At 49.6% G+C, this 7,219-nt stretch overlaps 1 pseudogene; it reads right to left on the reverse strand.

Annotated features, from left to right (window-relative positions):
• Positions 1-2,065: 2,065 nt before the first annotated feature.
• Positions 2,066-6,528, reverse strand: LOC125528409 (annotated as a pseudogene).
• Between the last annotated feature and the right edge of the window lie 691 nt (positions 6,529-7,219).

The following is a 7,219-nucleotide window of genomic DNA, read 5'->3' on the forward strand; positions in this document are numbered from 1 at the left end:
GAGAGCACAAAAGTTTCGCACCCTAAAATAGTTGTAGCGCGTCACTGTAACATTTTTAGCGTGTCAGACCCAGCATTAATTTATCAGATGCCAAAAAACACGTGCCTAAAAAAACACACAGTGTAAATTGTAAAGCGTGCGCAATCTGGCGTCTCAAAATTTGTATCATGCGATAGCACGCCCAATCCTTTTTTGCGCACATTATTTTACAGCTTTTGCTAAAGTTGTCACAGAACCTGTCCGGCGTTCAAAAAACCAAACTTTAGTAAGCGGAATAGTTTTTGGGCGCCCGTTGGAGACACTCTAATGATGGACGTATATGTCACGCTCTGTTGACGCGCACGTCGTTCTCGTCGGCATCGACCTGTTGACGAGCATGTCCCTGTTGGCATCCACTATAGCTTGCTATTATTTCTATCTGTTTTTGCGCCGGCCACTTGTTTTCGCGCGTGGCCAGGACTGACGACAAATCTGCAAGAGCGAACAAAAAGGAAGAAGACATCGGGAAGTTCGAAGAAGTTGCGTAGGGCAGGTCGGAAAGAACGCCTGAGACGACCAGCCAAGCTGCTGTGGACGCAAGTCGGTCGTCATTTTTGTACGCTACTGCGTGACTGCGTGTCGGTCTCGGTCGGTCTGATCACCGTTCATTCCTTCGTCCGCACGGCCGGAGCTATGTGTTGATGTGTGTATTGCTGCAAGGGTCATGCCTGCGGCCTACCCCTCACGGACACACACACACAGCCCATGGATTTTTTGTGAAGAAACTCTGTTTTAGTTGGCAGAAGTTGAGAGAAATAGTGTTTTTGGACCCTATAAAAACATTTCGTCATTTGCTCCGCCACTGTTTGTTAGGACACACATTTATGTTTAGGAAGGTAAAAAAGATGTACTAGTAATGAAGTGTCAGCAAGTTTATCTATCAATCTGGTGAAGAAAATGTTGTTGGTGCTCAATGCACGAGAGAGAAACAGAGAGACCTAAGTGCAACTCTAGCAGATTCTTGTAATGGAAGACCCTAAAACCACTTTATGGCCAATCCATAAAAGCTTTTGGATTTGAGGCTGCTTCGCCTTATCAGATTATTTGTAACTGCGGTTCCTAGATTTTTTCTCTTCTTTTCTTTTGCATATGAACCCCATTTTAACTTCAAATTCATATCACAACAATTCAAACTTTAATGTTTTCACCCCCAAATCATAATAATTCAAACTTCCGGGGTGCTCTTCTCCCATATGGACATAATTTTAATTTTGATTTCTCTGCTTTGGAGTGTCTCCTCAAAAGATGCTCGGCATAGACGGGCTCTGCAAATTATTCACACATACGATGGTTTTAACATGTTCCGAAGAATCATAACACACCCCGGTTGAGAACGTGTATGCTTTTGGTTGTTGCCCTCGTCCATCTCCGCAAGCAAAAGAGGTACCGTTCCAAAATCATCATCATCCTCCAGAATTTCATCGCCATCCCCTGGGCAATGAATCCTAAATATTCCTCCTCGAATGATTTTTCATTAATTGACACCAATTGTAGTTGAACAATGCCAACGTGCTTACTCATTTCAACATGATCTAAATGCTGGGAAAAAGCAAAGAAAGAGAGGCAACACCTTGTGTGCATCAATGGCGTCAACCAGCCAGAGCTATGTGCGGTGGAGAGGAGGCGTGACAGCATGTTCATGTTCATGGGGAGGAGGGATGGTGTGGTTGGGAATGCGTGGGAGTAGTGCGATGGCGGGAGTGGTGCGATAACTGGATCATCCGGGGCAGCAATGAAGGGGCGGAGAGAAGATGGCGATACCGAGCATAAGTAGGCGGGAAGGACCAGCAGAATTAGGTGGGGTGGCGTGCGACCTTGTTGCAGCGTTCATAAAGCCAGGCCAGCGGTAAGGACTTCACTTCGATTTTTTTTATGTAACTTACCAATGATCTTTGTTCTTTGTGTGTGCTTTAGGTTGCTGTGATTTTATTTAATTAATGAATAAAATCATATATTTTATTCAACAAATAATGTTCCTGTATTTCAGCCTAACGATTAGAGATATGCATCCATAGGAAATACACGGTTAACTTAACAGACAAGGGCAAACCCGCGTTTAGGAAAATATACTAGTAACAACTAATTAACACCCATGTAGCAATTGTTTATACGGATTGCCTTTCTTTCACTTCAATACAAAAGTTTCCTCACGCTGTTACACATGATTTTCGACCTGCCTACGTACAACGAAATGTCTCTGGACTATTGGATTTGTCACTCTTTGTGATCAACACAAACAGGAGTTTATTCGCAAGGTACTCTTAATTGACTAACCACTAATGGTCCGACCACCATCGACGGTGATGACTTGGCCGGTGACGAAGGACGCCGCCGGCATGCATAGAAATGACACCACAGTCGCCACCTCGGCCGGCTCGCCTGCTCGCCGCATCGGAGTCCTGGCCAACTCGTTTTCTATGATCTCCGGTCCTAGCTGTTTCATTCAGGTATAATGATCAGTTATCGACATTTTGCCATGCGTGGCAGCAATATCAGTTGGCTTAGTTAAATTGTTTCCTCGAAAACGATAGTAAAAGAGTATTCTATTGCATGTACATCATATAACTACTTACGTAAAGCAGTTCAACCTATTCATTTCTATAACATATTTTCATGTAGAATCTGATGGTGCGTACACTGTTTAACATGTCGGTCTTAGTCGCGCTAGGGGCGACACAGTTCACCCGGATCTTGTTCTGGGCCCACTCTGTAGCAAGGCTCCTTGTAAGGGCATTTCCAGCCGCGCCCACAACAGGCCCCCCCAGGCCACTTTTTCGGCGCCGGCGCCGAAAAAACGGCCCAGTCGCGCCCCCAGGACGCCGAAAATCACCGGTTCGGACCTTTTTTCCGCCTGGCGGTCACAGGCCGAACCCGGCACGCTGGGGAGCAGTTGGGGGCTCCGGCGCTAGGGAAAAGCACGCCTGGCCCACACTGACAGGGGAAAAGTCAAGGTTTTCTTCCCCCGACTCGCCTCGCACCCCCCGCGCCCTCGGCTACCACTAGCTATATCCCGGCGACGGCCGCTGCCCTACTCCGCTAGATAGCCATTCCCCGCCGGAAAATAGCTGCGCTTCGCCGCGGCAGCCCCTCCCACGGCAGCTGGGCGTTTCCGGCTGTCGTTTCCGGCCGCGGAGGCGCGGTTTAGCGGCGGGTACACGCCCACCGAGCGCAAGGTGTTCGGCGTTTTGCCTGACTCGGCGATGGACTCGGATGACGAGGAAGAGCTCGTCGCGCTGCTGGAGGAGGAAGCCGCGGCCGACGTCCAGGAAGAAGAGCATCTCATGGTGCTCGCCGCCCTCGCCCAGCTGCTGGCGAGCAATGAAAAGCCGCGGCGAGGTGGCTCGGCGCCGGGGCGGGTGAAAGCAAAGAACCGGCATCGTCTCGAAGGCTACTGCATGCTCTACTCTGACTACTTCGCCGATGCTCCACTTCATGGCGAGAAAACATTTCGGCGCCGTTATCGGATGAGCCGAAAGCTCTTCCTCAGGATTGTGAATTCCATCCGGGAGTTCAACAACTACTTCAAGTGCAAGATGGATTGCACTGGCGCTCTTGGATTCACCTCCATCCAGAAGTGCACGACAGCGATGAGGATGCTTGCATATGGAGCTCCCAGTGATTCACTCGACGACTATGGGCGCATGGCCGAGTCCACCAGCATAGAGTGTTTCTACAAGTTCTGTCGGGCAGTGGTGGCAGTGTTTGGGCCACAATACTTGAGAACACCCAATGCGGAAGACACTGCTCGGATCCTAGCCCAGAATGCAGCAAGAGGATTTCTTGGGATGCTTGGAAGCATCGACTGCATGCATTGGAAATGGAAGAATTGCCCATTTGGTTGGCAGAGGATCTACAAAGCCGCCAAAGGCGGTTGCAGTGTGGTGCTTGAGGCGGTAGCCCCACAGGACCTCTGGATTTGGCACTCCTTCTTTGGTATGCCAGGAACTCACAATGACATCAACGTGCTGCAGTACTCTCCTGTTTTTGCCAAGCTCGTTGAGGGCCATTCTCCTCCGGTGAACTTCGAGATCAATGGGCACCAATACAACAAGGGGTACTACCTAGCAAATGGCATCTACCCGAGATGGTCAACATTTGTGAAGACGATCTCAAACCCTGCGGCAGGAGGCAAGAACGCCTGGTTTGCGAAAGTCCAGGAGGCTTGTAGGAAGGATATCGAGCGGGCATTTGGTGTGCTCCAATCTCGATTCGCTGTTGTTCGGTACCCCGCTCAGACCTGGTCCAAAGATCAAATGTGGGAGATTATGACTTGCTGTGTCATCTTGCACAACATGATCATCGAGAGCGAGCAAGAAGACCCAGTGTTTGACACTGAACCATACTACAGGCAGGGTCCTCTAACCGAAGTTGATCACCATCTACCGGCAACTTGGACTGCCTATCTCAGTATGCGTCAGGAGATCCGAGACCCACAGGTGCATCATCAACTGCAGAAAGATCTAATTGAGCACCTATGGAGGCTCAAGGGGGACGCCGTGTGATGAAATACGAGTTTTTATTTGTTGAACTATATAATTTGTATTGAACTATTTGTTGTTGTATTATTTTGTTGAAGTATTTGATTTTTCTTTGATGAAATATGTGATAAGAAATAATTGTGTTGATAATTGAACGCCAAGACACGGCGAAACCATGCCGAATATGGGCCTATTCTTACCCATATGGGCCCTTTATTCGTCAAAATTGGGCTGCAAAGTGGGCCAATTTCGGCGTCTGGGGGCGACGACTGGGCGCAAAACCACCCCCAGCGCCGATTGTATCGCCGGCTCGCCCCCAGGGGACGATTTTTATGCGTCCTGGGGGGGCCAACGGCTGAAGATGCCCTAAGCTGGTTGATTCCTCCTGCATGCACGCGAGACGATATATTATAATGATATAAAGGAGATGTAATTTTGATGTCTGAATTGAAAGAAGGATTGAGTTGCAGCTATGAATACCTTCAATTTAAAACTTCTCATTTTTTTTGTATATTCCAATTAGCACATTCTAACTTTTGAAATTTTAGTATGATTATCTTTACAAATAGTTAGATTAATTAGATAGCATCTAAGAACATCGTCGTCTCGGGACAAGGATAGAGTCATAATTTCAAATTTTGACTATTGATATCTTAGAGATATTTAGATTGAATATTTAGATTCATGCGTATGAATTTGTATTCAAAAGTAGATTTTACAATTTTCTTGGACTTTCTAAAATTCAAAAGTTTGGAAAACAGAGGCAATAGGGTACACCAAGCGGCTTGCTTTGCTTGGTAAGCAATCACGAAAAATTGAAAAAGAGGCAATAGGGTACCTTTTGCCATACTATAGAGCGCGAGGCCAGGGAAACCAAGTGAGCCGGCATGGGAGGATATGTTGACGATGCTACCTCCCCCGGAGACGGAGGCGTTAAGGAGGAAGGGGTGCGCGAGCTGGCTGAGGTGGAAGTATGACTCTTGGTTGGTCGCCATTAGGTGTGAGTACTCCTCCGATGTCCATTCCACGCTCGCCTTAGCAAGAATCTGAGCTGCGTTGTTCACCTGCATAGCGTAGAGTTGGTCGCCATCAGGTGAGAGAAATCTCACTCTCAAAGAGCAAACTTTAACATGCTCCTTTTTACCCTTTCTTTTTATATGTGAGATAATAAGGTAACCGTTAATTATTAATGATATCAACGGTTCAGATCTAATGTATACTCTTACTCTCGTTGAAAAGAGGATGTAAGAGGAAGCATGTTAAAACTGCTCGAAAGAAAGATAACGAACTCTAACTCGAGTTAGTTACCACTTACCAGTATGTCTGAGCTTGCCGTCGAAGACCTGCTTAATCGTCTCCATGAGCTGCACCCTGTGGGTGCGTAGGGAGACGTCGCAGACGGAGACGGTGACCGGGAGCCCCTTGGCCTCCCACCGGCGGTGGCACTCCTCCAGCTCCGCCGCGCTCCGGGCGCACGTGTGCACCCGCGCCCCGTGCCCCGCCAGCTCCTCCACGATCGCGTGGCTGTGTTGCGTTTCCATCGATGCGGCCATGCAGTTAAGTAGTACTCCATATGATAACATGAATGTATATACTCGCACGAAAGCTAGCTGATTAGATTATGTGATTGCGTCCGTACCCGATCCCTTTGCTGCCACCGGTGACCAGCGCCGTCGCGCCGGCCAGGTTCCACCTCTCGTCCCTGCTCATGCTGCTGTCTGCCATCTCTCTTCTCTGCGTGTTCCGGTGATTTGTGTTGTGGGTAGCAACATATCCCCTCCATCTTTATGCCGTGCTACCCGTCCGTATGCCGAGGCAGCACTCTTGTGGGACGCGATCTGGATCGTCAGATCGTTCGAGGGTCAACACCCTCCCTGGCATCTTCGCAAAGTAAAAATACACCTCGTGGAATCTCCCCCAAAAAATACTGAGTAAAAAGGGCTCGCGCGATGCACGCACTTAGTAACATACTCACTTCACTAATTGATGTACTAAGTAGTTTGTTTTTTGGAGTTCTCTAAGAGTCAATGGCGATCCACTAGGGATGGTTGTCCTATTCCTACCCGTGGGTTGGTGGTGGTGTGCTTTCGTAGACTATAAGAAGACTATAAGCTGACTATAAGAAAAACCACCACTATTCGTATTAAGATTAGTTGTTTAGCTACCTCTTTTCCCCGTGACCTCCTCCCCCCGTGCGGCGGCGCCGCGCCGCATCGGGGCCTCCCCGCCGGCCCCCCTCTCCTCCCCGCCGAGCCTCCCTCTCCTTCCGCCGCCGCCGCCGAGGGCATCGCAGGCTAAGCATGCGGGCCACAGCGGCGGCGGCGGCAATCTTCCTCGGCCGGCGATCGGATCTGGGTGGCGGCGACCCACTGCGGCCGATCCAAGGGCAATGGCGCAGGCCGGTGGCGACCAAGGTTGTCGTGCTGGTAGCGGTGATGAAGAGATCACGTCGGCGGCTAGGGTGTCCGATCTGGATCCCATTCGGATCTGGATGGTGGTTCCTCGAGCTGTCGTGCGCATCCTTTGTTCCGGTGCGGCAAGCGGCCTCTGGACTAGGCACACGACACGAGGACGTCGGGGGCTCCGGCCCTTGGCGTGGAGGTGGTGGCCATCTTCTTCGCCGGAGGTGGTCGGCTAGATGGTTGTGGATTCTCGCATCCAGTCCCGGCGTACAGTGAGGAAACAGGGCTGCCGGTGAAAAC

The sequence above is a fragment of the Triticum urartu genome, chromosome 1 (assembly GCF_003073215.2).
Source record: "Triticum urartu cultivar G1812 chromosome 1, Tu2.1, whole genome shotgun sequence".
Classification (NCBI taxonomy): Eukaryota; Viridiplantae; Streptophyta; class Magnoliopsida; order Poales; family Poaceae; genus Triticum; species Triticum urartu.